Source organism: Chrysemys picta, chromosome 7 (genome assembly GCF_011386835.1).
Source record: "Chrysemys picta bellii isolate R12L10 chromosome 7, ASM1138683v2, whole genome shotgun sequence".
Lineage (NCBI taxonomy): Eukaryota > Metazoa > Chordata > Testudines > Emydidae > Chrysemys > Chrysemys picta.
Genome location: NC_088797.1, coordinates 38,128,769 through 38,142,562, shown reverse-complemented (window position 1 = coordinate 38,142,562; position 13,794 = coordinate 38,128,769). Strand labels below are relative to the sequence as shown.

The window sequence follows — 13,794 nt, the reverse complement described above, 5'->3', positions numbered from 1 at the left end:
CTCTTTCTATGGTTGTATTTGTAATATTAAAAAAGCACAAAAACCTGACCAAACCTTTATACACAGCAAATGCTGGAGTACAAAACCCTCTCCTTCATTATTCTTTGCAAGTTGCCTTTAAATTAACATTAACCCCTGAAGCAGTTCTCCTATAGCTTTGAAAGAAGAGAGTTTCAGTGGCAGATTGAAACGAGTAATCTGAAAACTACTTTGATTCCAAAAGGCTTCAAACTGCACACAGACAGAAGAAATCCGCCACAAGTCAGACAAGAGAAAAGAGGAGCTTTCTAATTATTGGACGGCTGAAAAATATACCACATGACGCTGTCATATGCAACAGGTATAATAGGTCACTTTGAATATAGTAATGCTGAGAGTACCGTATATACTCGATCATAAGCCGGTTTGTTTATAAGCCGACCCTCCCCCCCAAGATCGATAAGTAAAAATGGAAAAAAATTTATGACCCGTTCATAAGCTGACCCTATAATTCAGGGGTCAGCAAACTTTGGCTCCCGGGCCATCAGGATAAGCCGTTGGCGGGCCGAGATGGTTTATTTACCTCGAGTGTCCGCAGGCACGGAGGTAAACCTAAGTAAACAAAATGTCCCAGCAGGCCAGCTGCTTACCCTGACGGGACAGCAACTGGTGGGGAAATTGGGGGGGGGGGGGAGAAGCTGGGGGTCAGGGGAGTAATGCCTGTGACCACCCCCCACATGACCCCACTCCTAGCCCGGGACCCTCACACTCTCCCCATCCCATCCTTCCCACCTTATCTGGGGAGGGTCAGGGGAGGATGTCTCTGGCCTGGCTGGAGCTACTCCAGCAAGCTGGGCAGTGCGGCCGCAGCATGTTCCAGCGGGCCAGGCGGTGCGGCCACAGCCTGCTCTGAAGGCCGGGGCCGAGCAGCCTGGCTGTAGCCTGCCAGCCCTGGAGCTGCAGCTGCTTTGGAGGCTGGGGGGGGGAAGAGCAGCATGGCCAGAAGCGGAGAGACTCTGGCCCCACCTCTTCCCTTCTGGCTCTGCTGGCTGTGGTGCCTCTCCTTGCTCCCTCTGTTGGGGGGAGGGGTTGTGTCCCACCTCTCCCTCTCTATACCTGTTCATAAGCCGATCCCCTTCTCTGGTGCTTCCCTTTTTTACTAAAAAAATTGGGCTTATGAACAAGTATATACAGTAATAAATGTTTAACTATTTCACAGTATCTGGAATACAGTTATTTCTCTTACCATACCAAAACAAAAAAATCTGCACTATATCATTTGCATTCCAGGGTGCCTTAATGTGCACCTATGTCCTGTTTTGTTAGTATAATCATTCTGTTTTAGTCACAATTTCTAGGCTTAGAGCAGTGTGTACATACTGATATCTGAAGCCTTTGTTGGAAAATCTCTATGCCAGTTCCAATTATACAGCATCATTAAACATTAACTTGATAGTCTTATATTGTGAATGTACCGAAGAATTTCAGAGGGTAAAAATTATATATTTTTTAAAACATGGTTTAGAACAGGGGTTCTCAACTTTTTCTTTCTGAGGCCCTCACCAACATGCTATAAAAACTCCACAGCCCACCTGTGCCACAACAACTGGTTTTCTGCATATAAAAGTCAAGGCTGGCATTAGCGAGTAGCAAGCAGGGCAACTGCCTGGGAACCCACGCCACAGGGGCCCCGGCAAAGCTACATTGCTCAGTCTTCGGGCCCCAGGCTTCAGTCCCATGTAATGGCGCTTCGTCTTTCTGCCCCGGGTCCCAGCAAGTTTAATGCTGGCCCTGCTTGGTGTCCCCCCTGAAACCTGCTCGTGGCCCCCCGGTGGGCCCTGAACCCCTGGTTGAGAACCACTGCTTTAGAATAAACTCCTACCATCTTGAAAATGAAATTAGGTAATTTAGTAAATGGTTTATTCGGTCACATATTCATTTTGTTATTTTAGCGTTGCTGTTAGGCTATGACTACACCGCACTTTTGTCGGGCAGGGGTGTGTGTGTCTGGAGGAAAAACGACCGACAAAAGTTTTACTGACGAAAAGCACCAGTATGGACAGCATTTTGTCGGCGGGAGATACTCTCCCGCCAACAAAGCTACTACCGCTTGTTGGGGGTGGTTTTATTTTGCTGGCAGGAGAGCTCTATCCTGCTGGCAAAGAGTAGCTACACGGTAGACCTTACAGCTGTGCCGGCTCAGTTGTGCCGCTGTAAAGTACGCAGGTAGACAGACTCAGTATCAATTCTGATCCAACCTCTACCAAAAAAAAAAAAAAAAAAAAAGACACATTCACATTGAAAACAGATCAATTTAAATTTTGGCCCAAATAACCTATCCTTCTGTTTCAGGGGAGACAAATCTTAAAATCACATAAGGCAAGCAATTATTTACAGTAGACTCTCAGAGTTACGAACAACAGAGTTATGAACTGACCGGACAACCACACACCTCACTTGGAACCGAAAGTACACAATCAGACAGTAACGGAGACACAAAAAAAGAAAATACAATACAGTACTATGTTAAATGTAAATTACTAAAAAAATAAAGAGAAAAGGTTTTTTAAAAAGATTTGACAAGATAAGGAAACTGTTTCTGTGCTTGTTTCATTTAAATTAAGATGGTTAAAAGCAGCATTTTTCTTCTGCATAGTAAAATTTCAAAACTGAATTAAATTAATGTTCAGTTGTAAACTTTCGAAAGAACAATCATCATGTTTTTTTCACAGTTACAAACACTTCAGAGTTAGGAACAACCACCATTCCCGAGGTGTTCGTAACTCTGAGGTTCTACTGTAGAATACTTTTTTGCCCCAGCTAGTATCTGTAAGTGTTGAAACTAAATCGATTTTTTCCCCAAGGTCCACACAAATTCATTCCAGCAAAAAGATCTTTGATAGGTTTCAGTCAGAAGCACTTTTATTTTACAGCAATTATTTTGGGAGAGGGAGGTTTATACCTATGCCATCACAAATAGTTGTCCCTCAGTTTACACTCATTCCTGCATCAGTAGATTTCCTTTTTTCCTCCAAATGGCAGTTGATTTTATATTTCACAAATATTTCAGCATTATCCTGAATTAAATATCATATAAGTATAGAACGTATTGCCAGTTTATGTTTTCATATATATTGCTGTACTCTCTACTTATTAATTGCTACCCTACATTGTTTATTTATATTTAATTATTTTTAATATTTTAAAAAAATAAGCTCTTCATGTACAAACAGAAATTACGGTTGACTGTGTGCATATTACTGGAAGTGAATAATAACAGTATCAGAACTGTTATATTTGGGTTCTCAAAAACCATGATTCTAAGCTAAGTTTGGTATCGTCTGCAGGCAATTATAGAAAATTTTCCTAACATGGCAAACAAACCTCAATCAAGGGAGAACTGTATCTCATATTTTATTACTTTGTTTATACCATTCTTTCTTCCCTCCCATCCACAGCCTACCCCAGAATTATACCTTTCAAGCAGAGTTGATATTGGGACTCAGGTTTAAAAAAAATTAGGTGCATAAATACACTCTTGATTTTTGCTTATGCAGTAGTTATCAGGATTGCACAGTCAACTCTAATCGTGCAAAAATCATCATATTAGCTATCTGCACACTGACAGCACGAAAGAGGCATGTATTTTGCATGCCTAATTTATTAGTTTCTAGATCGTGGAGAATATTATTTATTGAGCAGCCCTGAGACTCCCACTCCAAAGCCAGATATGGAGAGTGTCGAATCCGACCACATGCAGACTCTAATCATGTTTATTACAGCAGGACAAACTAGGAATGGGGCTGGGCCCACTGTGCTAGCCACTGCACAGAGTAGCACATGGTCCCTGCCTTTAAGAGTTTACAATCAAAATTGACAAGACAGGCTGGGGGGGAAAGGACTATAAGTGGAGTTGGTAGCAACGACTATTATTAAGGTTGCCCAGCACTTCCCATTATAAGACCTTGATTTCAGTTCCTTATAACTTCACCAAACATTAACCAATTTGGGATACCTAGGACCTGATTTTTCAAAGTACTCAGCATTTATGTAGTACTTCATATGTTCAAAGCACAATTTCCACTGACTTCAGTTGCTGCTGGAGTGATCAACATTTCTGCAGGTCTGACCACAGAGTCTCAAGATGGGAACCCAGAAAGTGAGGAACACACAATTGTGATAAGTCTGGTTTAAGTAACTTGCCAAGCATCACACAGGAATTCTGTGGCAGAAGCAGGGAACAAATCCAGTTCTCCAGGACAGCATTTATCGGCCTTAATTATGAGACAGTCCTCCTCCAATTCCCACTTCAGTCTTACACACTTTCCAACTTTTCTAATAAAAGAGGCAAGGACCCTACAAACAACAAGCTTCTTCAGTACGCAACCTTGATTTCCCCAGAGCATAGTGGAAAAAATAGTTTTATGATACAGCCTTTAATTACATGATGCACAAACACAGGGGGGCTGAATTAAGGCAACCGTAATACTGGCATTTCCTAACTTTTGAGTGCTTTACTTTACAAACTTAATATTTTAATGTAACTTGTGTGTGTGTGTGTAATATAATACACAACCAAAGTAAAGCATGTGATGGCAACAAATGTTATATCAGTTCCAAGATTTTTTTTTCAGGGGTGGGGTGGGGGAGAGAAAGGGAACGGTAGATTTAGTTAGGAGGGGATAAAGTGGCAAGAAATGTGAAGGTAGGAAAGAGGAGCAAGATGAGGGTAAGGACAGATATGGAGTAAAGCTGAGTTGAAGAGACTGTGAGGGAGAGCTGGACAAATAGCTGAACAGCACAAGGCACAAAGTCCAGTCAAAACTGTAGAAAGTTCTCTGAATGTCTGATGGTCTTTCCTTTAGCTGCTTCTGCAGCTGCTCCCCTGTACAGTTCTGGGTCTGAGCGTATGCTGGCATTGGTGTGGCCACCATTTTATTCCATTCCCCCCCCCCCCCCCCCCCCGGCCCGAATCACTGCTTTGGCGGTTTCTGCAGCTGCACCTTCTGGCTGGAATCTCTAGCTGATTCCTCTCTGCAGCCTCTGCATGTTGATAGAAATTCTGTCTTTTGGCCTCACCTCTACAACACACTCCCCTGCTTTACACACTTTTTCCTTCTTGGAACAGGGTGCAGTTGTGAGGATGTTACCATATTATTGCTAAGAAACAACAAATATGATCAAATATGAAAACATTATGTGGTGTGGTATGCTCAGTTCAGATAAGAAATAATTTACAATACAGCGGGGGGAGGTTGTTTTTATTTTTTGTATTTTTAACCAATAAGCCAGAATTAACCACATAATGTTTAAAATTGAAGACCTAAACATAGCATGAGCCTGAATATTTCTGAATCCCTGAGAAAAACAGTACCAAGTTTAAGATTACAGTTATAACAAAATGAACATAAATCTAGCATTCAGCATGCTTTATGCAACTTTCAAGAACTGAGTTAGTAAGCTATTAAATACTAAAGAGAAAAGCTTTGAAACAAGACTCAGGGGAAAGTTTTACACTCCATGCCCTACTGTACCCATGTCAACTAGTCTGCAAAGTTCACACAGTTGTAAAATCAATTGCTGTCAAAGTCCAAGATGCAATACCAAAATTCAGGTGTCCTTAAGGCTCTCCCAACCACCTCTTGCCATACACTATTTTAAACCGCAATTTTGTAAGCATTTAGCAGGAAAGCAAGTGCAGTCAGCTGTAGTACTTCACCCACATTAAGAAAAAATGTTCAGTCAGCAAACACTGAATTCTTATGATTTAGGACTTTTTGCTTTGGGGAGGGATGGCTTTGAAACCCCGCCCCCATCACGATGCAATAAGAAATGAAGTGGTTGAGACTTGCGTTCCCTCCAAAGTTTAGTGCTAACTCCAGCATTAGGAAAAATTAACGTAGAGAAGAAAAAACGAAACCCCCCTCTAAATATTATGAGAAAGCCATCCACTTCTGCAGAATTAAAACTTTAATTTAAACAATATTAATAAACTACCTTTATAGATGTATTGATAAACTTCCAAAAAGTAACCCACACAGAAAACTGCACTACACTGGGTTATGAGTCTGCAGACAAACAGACTAAGTGCCTCTGTTAATGCTCACTGCTTTGCCAAGCAGCAGCAGAATGAAAGTCAGTGAAGAGTTTAGTGGGTTTCACTGCTGCTTTTCAGAACCCTGGGGGGCAATGGTGAAACTCTCATGGAAAGAATCATGTTAATTTCGCTTTGCTGCTGCTTGAGAAACCTCAAAGCAGCAGTAAAGTCTGGCACTGGAGTTACTCATGGGAAAGGAGAAACCAAACAAACTAAGTGAGCAATACATTCATTAGAACAGGGGTTCTCAAACTGGGGGTCAGGACCCCTCAGGGGATCGTGAGGTTATTACATGGGGGGTCGCAAGCTGTCAACCTCCACCCCAAACCCTGCTTTGCCTCCAGCATTTATAATGGTGTTAAATATATAAAAAACTGTTCTTAATTTATAAGGGGGGGGGGGGTCACACTCAGACTTGCTATGTGAAAGGGGTCACCAGTAAAAAGGTTTGAGAGCCACTGCATTAGAACAAGTAACCATGACTCTTATAGCAGCTAGGACTCTGGAAGAAAAGTAGCATAACACAGACATAACCCTTCCACACAGACCCTAGCTGAACAGCCAGGAGGCTCTGAAGTTACAGGAAGGAAGATAAGGAAACCCTTCCAGCAGCCAAGGCTGGGGAAAGCATGAAAATTACAGACACCTGCTAGCCAGAAGACAGAACCATAAGCAGGGCCTAGACCAGGGATGGGCAAACTACGGCTCGGGGGCCGCATCTGGCCCTTCAGATGTTTTAATCCAGCCCTTGAGCTCCTGCTGGGGAGCGGGGTCCAGGGCTTGCCTGGCTCTGCGTGGCTCCCGCAAGCGACAGCATGTCCCCCCTCCAGCTCCTACATGTAGGGGCAGCCAGGGGGCTCCGCATGCTGCCCCTGCCCCAAGTGCCACCCTGCAGCTCCCATTGGACAGGAACCACGGTGCCTGCGGATGGGGGCAGCGCGCAAAGCCACCTGGCCGCGCCTCCGTGAAGGAGGCGGAAGGGGGACATGCCGCTGCTTCTGGGAGCTGCTTGAAGTAAGCCCGCACCCCTGGATCCCGCTATGCCCCAACCCCCTGCCCCAGCCCTGATCCCCCTCCTGCCCTCCGAACCTCTCAGTCCCAGCCCGGAGCACCCTCCTGCATCCCCAACTCCTCATGCCCAGCCCCATCCCATAGCCCACACTCCCAATTGGAGCCCTCACCTCCTCCCGTACCTCAACCCCCAATTTCTTGAGCATTCATGGCCCGCCATACAATTTCCATACCCAGATTGGCCCTTGGGCCAAAAAAGTTTGCCCACCCCGGCCTAAACAGAACTCTTATAAGAATCCCAGAACCAGCACTCTTCCCTTCCCAGCAACTGAAGTTGAGGTGAAAGACTATTTCTCATCAAAAGCTTGGTGGAACCACAGGACCTTGCTGGTGCACCAACACACATCTCCTCCCGTTCTATACCTACCTCTGGCTAGGATATTCACTCCTATATTTAACAGGTGTCCAATAATTTTTTCTAGCCTCTCCCAAAAGATGTATAAAAGCAGACATTAAAAATCTGTAAAAGTGCAACCTCTCTCAGTATTGCTTCCATATTTTCCAGAACATACACTTACATTTACAATTTTAGGACTGTAAAACTGTTGTGGTCTTTTCTGATCTTCACTCAACACAATTATTTTAAGGTCCATCATACCTGAATTGTGCCACACCCAAGGCTGAACACCTGCCCCTCAATTGCGCTGCTGGTAGAAGACAGAGCAGCTGGTGGAAAAAACAATAAAACCTGAATGAAGTGGCAAACTTTAAAAAGAAAGATTCCTTGAAGTCAGTAGCAGTATAATGGGCTGAAGAAGTGATTAAGGCAGGGGTGGGCAAACTATGGCCTGCAAGCCGAATCTGGCCCGACAGTTGTTTTAATCCCGGAGCCTGCCCCTGAGCCTCCCCTGATCCTCCTCCTGCCCTCTGAACCCCCCAATCCCAGCCCAGAGCACCTTCCTGCACCCCAAACCCTTCATCCCCAGAGCCCGCACCTCCAGCCAGAGCCCTCACTCCCCTCCCCCCCACCAGCACCCCTTTCCCCCACCCCAGCCCGGAGCCCCCTCCTGCACCCTGAACTCATTTCTGGCCCCAACCCAGAGCCCACACCCCCAACCAGAGCCCTCACCTCCTCCCGCACCCAACCCCAATTTTGTGAGCATTCATGGCCCGCCATACAATTTTTATTCCCAGATGTGGCCCTCGGGCCAGTACATTTGCCACCCCTGGATTAAGGGCTGGTCTACACTAGAGAGCTAGGTCAACCTAGCTATATTGCTTGAGAGATGTAGCTAAGCCAACCTAAGCTCCAGCATAGACAGTACTGGGTCGAAGGACGAATTCTTATGTCAAACTAGCTACCACCTCTTGGAGAGGTGGATTTACTATAGTGTTTGAAGAACTCCTTCCATCGCTGTAGTATCCATGCTATAGCATTGCAGCTTCAGCACTGCAGCTGTGCTACTGTAGCATTTCTAGTGTAGACATCCCCTAAGATACTGATTCAGAGTAAATACATTTAAAAAACTCAAAGGGACTGAGCTAAAATCCAGTCCTGCATTTCTATGATTTGTTCATATTTCTGAACCAGAATACATTAACAATTATCAATTGAACTACAATATTATAAGCAAAAAGAAAGCCGCCTGCTGGATAAAGGTCAAAATTAACACTTACACACCTAAAGTTAAGTGCGCAGTCTTCAGTAACTATTATCACTGTCTAATGAAAACAAATGCCTTACTGAAGATGGATATTGTTTGTGTATTTACACCAGTTCTAATTGTTTTGCACAAATAGAGAACATCCCAAGATTTTTAAAAAGTGTGTCATGTGTGACTATCAGTTGGCTAACCAGGTGGAAGGGACCAGTTGTGGGAAAAAGTTATATTTAAATCTTTGTACAACAGTAAAAAGAAAGAAGGGAAAAGGCATTTTACAAATCTCAAACTTCATATTAAGTATACATAATGAGAGCTTCCAGACCACCAGACTAAACATTCCTTGGCGAGGGAGTGTGAAATTGTTAGCTGTTCAGACTAAACATTTACCTTTTACAAGCCAGAAAAAAAAATAGACAGGATATTATAGATGCAAAGTAATTTCAAGGTAACAAAAGTAATTTCCTTAGAATTATCCAGTTTAAAGCTCTGCCATTGTACATTATGGCCACTCAAATCAGGTGTACCAGGCTCAGGACATGGGAGATTAACTCATTGTGGGAGTCTATACATGGTAAGAGGTTTTGTCAGTCCTTTGTCACAAACAAAATCAGCACTGAGAGGATGGTGAGCCTGGCACACAGCAAATTCCCAATTACAGCTCCTCTAGCAGCAATAGAGCCAGCAAAAGAGAGGGTGTCTCTGGCCAGCGCAGGGAGTGGAATTACTCTCTTCCTACCCTTTGCATACAGGTAGATAAAGTATGCATGTAAGACGTGGGAGATAATTTTCCTGCTCTGCTCACAGTGATGAGGCCTCAGCTGTAGTACAGTGTCCAATTCTGTATGCCACACTTTAGGAAATGTGTGGACAAATTGAATACCATCCAGGAGAGAGAGAAAAAGTGATAAAAACACATGGCCAATGAAAAAAGGTTAAAAAAAATGGACATGGTTAGTATTGGAAAAAAAAGACTAAAGGCAATGAGATAACAGTCTTCAAGTCCGTTAAGGGTTGTTATAAAGAGTATGGTAATCAATTGTCCTCCATTTCCACTGAAGGTAAGATAAGAAATAATGGGCTTAATCTGCAGCAAGGGAGATTTAGATTGGATATTAGGAAACAATTTCTAACTAAAAAGGATAGTTAAACTCTGGAATAGGCTTCAAGGGAGGTTTTGGAATCCTCATCATTGGAGGTTTTTAAGAAGAGGTTGGACAAATATCTATCAGGTATGGTCTAGGTTTACACAGTCCTGCCACAATGCAGGAGGTTACACTTGATAAATAACAAATAAATTAATGGAGATATCCTATCTCCTAGAACTGGAAGGGTCCTTGAGTCCAGCCCCCTGCCTTCACTAGCAGGACCAAGTTCTGATTTTGCCCCAGATCCCTAAGTGGCCCCCTCAAGGACTGAACTCACAACCCTGGGTTCAGCAGGCCAATGCTCAAACCACTGAGCTATCCCTTCCTCCCTCCCTAATGATGATCTCTCAAGCTCTGATCCAGCCCTATGATCTCATAGAGAAGAGCAGCAGGCAGGATTTTTGCATTTTTATACTTTTACTGATAGGAAGAGATTTGATTTTTGATGTTCATTACTTCTTTAACTTTTTTATTTCCAGGGTGGTTGGTGGTTTTCCTCTTTCCTTCTGTGTTCTTCGTTCTCTTTTAACATGTTTACATTATGCATAAAAAGGTTAAATTCCATTACATTTCTAAGAGCTGTTTAGGAAAGGATTTTTATTTACCAAAAATAGAAACAATTTTCAGACTTTTCAATGGAGAAGAATTTAAACACAATGTACACAAATTCCATTTAACAAAGAGCGAGAAGGAGCATAAGATGGCACTGACACACTAAGTGAATTGCAAAGGAAAAATTTGACTTATTACTCTCTTGCTTCTTTATGATGTATAAAGATGGTGAGAGGCGTTCCCTCCATATTCTTCCAAACCATCCACAAGGGCAAAACCCAGGGATTGCCAGAATTTATTTCCTCATATTTGTAAGAGTTTGTCTACGCTTAAAAGTTTTGCTGCCTTAACTATGCTGGCATTATTAAAGTGGCAAAAACACCACTATTCTGGATGTGCTTACATCAGTATAAAAGTGCTTCTACGAATAGAACTTAAATCAGATTTGGGAACCAAAAGAAGCTATATCAATATAAAGTATTTTATATGAGTATAACTATCTATACTAGGGCTTGTCGCTGAATAACTTTGTCAGGGGGAAAAAAAGAACAGCCCTTACCAACATATAGCTGTGCTGGTAAAAACTAAGTGTAGGCAAGACCTAAGGTAAAAGCAAATAACTTTCTTTATAAAGGGATCTTTCAGGCCACCTTAATTAAAAAAAAAAGGGGGGGGTAGAGAGAGAGAGACAGAAGATGGTGCAAATCCACTCTTTAATAATTCCTCCACAGGTCTCCTTTACCACCACCCAAGATGGTTGATTTTTGGTTTTCTTTTTTTAAAAACTAAGTTTGGTGAGCTTCAGGAAGCAATGCAAGACTTCCATTTATCCAGGCCTTAATTAGCTGAGAAGAGCCCACTGCAGTATAATATATTGCTTTAACAAAAATGTTATCACTTTTAAAGCAACTAGGTGTTAAGAGATAGAGATGTTTCTAAAATGTAAAATAAAGCTCATATGAGTAAATATTTCATAGAAATAAGATTAGTCAATTTTTATAACCCTTTCACACTAAAAAAAAAGCCAGAAATCTATTTGTTCAAAGTTGATGTTTGTGTTCTTGAAACTACAACTCAGTCAAATGGGACTGTTTGTTTACAGAGCAAGCTAGCAATACAAAGATACAATATAGCATCACATCTTTTATTATCTTACAAAAAATAGGGAGCAAATAAAAAATAGGATACAATACAGCCTAAGAAAAGCCTTACTACTATCAGACTTACAAATCAGTAGACACTATAGTATATTTTTATATCTACATATCAACACAAAATAGGATGCAATGAACCAACTAACTCACAATTAACTATTTTCCTGAGTCAACAAAGTAGAAAGAACAAGAGAGTTTTCACATTCTTCTACATTAATTGCTTTTAAAATATATCTGGGCATGGGTCAAGATATGTTTCTACAACCTGAGCCAAACCTAATACATGATAATACTCTAGAGTTTTATTAGCTCCAAACTGTTTGGACAGCTCTATAACTACTTTTATTATTCTTATTTTACAGTTTACCATACCAGACAGGTGAACAAAGCAGCCTACATAAAATGGTAAACAAGTTCCAGATCCTATATGTGAAAAAGTTGTTTGCTATTCTGTCAATCATTTGTTAATATACCCTCACAAGTGTCCAGAAAGTATGTTCTAGAGGGTGTTGCCAAAGAATTACACCTCTATTTGGTATGGTAAGCCAGATGCCCCACACGATCTTATGCACACATTTTCCTGAACTACACCTCTACCTCGATATAAGGCGACCTGATATAACACGAATTCGGATATAACACGGTAAAGCAGTGCTCGGGGGGGAGGAGGGAGGGGGGCTGCGCACTCCGGTGGATCAAAGCGAGTTCGATATAATGCGGTTTCACCTATAACGTGGTAAGGACAGCATTATATCGAGGTAGAGGTGTATAAAGATTTCTTTTATAGGGATGCTTATACAATGGCTCCAAATTCCATGAACCTAACCTATTATGAGGAAGACCAAAAGAGGTCTTCCTCATAATAGACTTCTTGGTTCACAGGACGAGCAATGTCCACTTACAAAATGCTGCTGCAACCAGGATTTATGGCAAGTCTGGAAAACTAATTTATGAGTTAATGAGGCTTACCATTATTTCTGACAGACCTATACTTGTGCAGAAAGATAGATGCTATCAGGAGAAAGAGAACATGTAAATAAAAGAGACAAAACTTACCTTCTGCACTATCGTGCACAAAGCAAAATATTGTACAAGATTGATTAAAAACTATGGTTACATTGCACTTCACCCAAACTGTGTATTTCTTACAAAACACAAATCTGCACAACTATATCTATCATATCAGACATCAGGTATTTCTGAAAAGCCACGAGCCACATTTTATTCAGTAGCCAAAGAGTGCATGCATAGCAAATGACACTGAAGAGATGCCCTTCCTACAGGAAAGTGACCCAGGACTCATGCAGAATGGAAAAAGAATCTATACCTTTAATCTTTAGTAAAGTGACTGGACTCCTATGGAATGAAACCCTGAGGTACAACACCTGGTGAATATAAACAAAAATCAGAGCTATTCAAAAACAAAACTGACAGCTGTATAATACACCACACTGAAACCATTACTTGGATATTCCAAGTATTACCTAAATATAAGAGTTAATTTTATTTCCTCCTACACTATCACGGCAAGTTTTCAGGACCTTCTAAGCCTTGGGGAAGGAGTTGTCAGTCATTTTAGGCAACATTTCAGTGGAAAGACAGTGAATTTATAAGGCTAGATTGGTCTCCACATATCACACAATGAATTGTAATACTGTCCCCAATTCAGCATGATGCTTAAGCCCTTAATTAATCTCATTTTACTCAAAGTATCATGATTAAATCTCACTGAAGTCAAGTCAAGCACTTGCTAAGTGCTTTGCTGATCAGCAATAGGATTACTCCTTTTTAAAGTTCCTACAATTAAGCACCTTGCTGAATTGGGGCTGTTGTTGCCAAGCACTGGTTCAAGAAAATGCAGTACCAAATTAGAACTTTGAGGGGCATAGAAGTAGTTATAATACTTAAACCTGCACTTGAGAAGAAAAAATTTCTAGGAAACCCAGACGGGTCTTAATAATTAAGACTTGAGGCTCAGATTGGGCAAAGGAAGAACTGTAAACCAAGGGTACGTGTATAGAGAGATGTCTTGTCTAGTCTAGACGCAATAAATCGATCCCGGAAGTGCTCGCCGGCGACGCCAGTACTCCTGCTCCGCGAGAGGAGTACGCGGAGTCGACGGGGGAGCCTGCCTGCCGCGTGTGGACCCGCGGTAAGTTCGAACTAAGATAGTTAGTGAATAACGTAGCTGA

General features: G+C 42.0%; 1 protein-coding gene across 22 annotated transcripts in view; it reads right to left on the bottom strand.

Annotated features, from left to right (window-relative positions):
* Window positions 1-13,794, bottom strand: part of RAF1 (Raf-1 proto-oncogene, serine/threonine kinase) — an 89,118-nt gene that overhangs the window by 63,725 nt on the left and 11,599 nt on the right. The window contains exon 2 of one of the 22 annotated variants that reach the window (XM_042849582.2): window positions 7,746-7,813. The exons of the other annotated variants lie outside the window; for them this stretch is intronic. The gene's annotated coding sequence lies outside the window, so the exon portion shown is untranslated. The remainder of the gene's footprint in view (window positions 1-7,745; window positions 7,814-13,794) is intronic. 22 annotated transcript variants of the gene reach the window in all.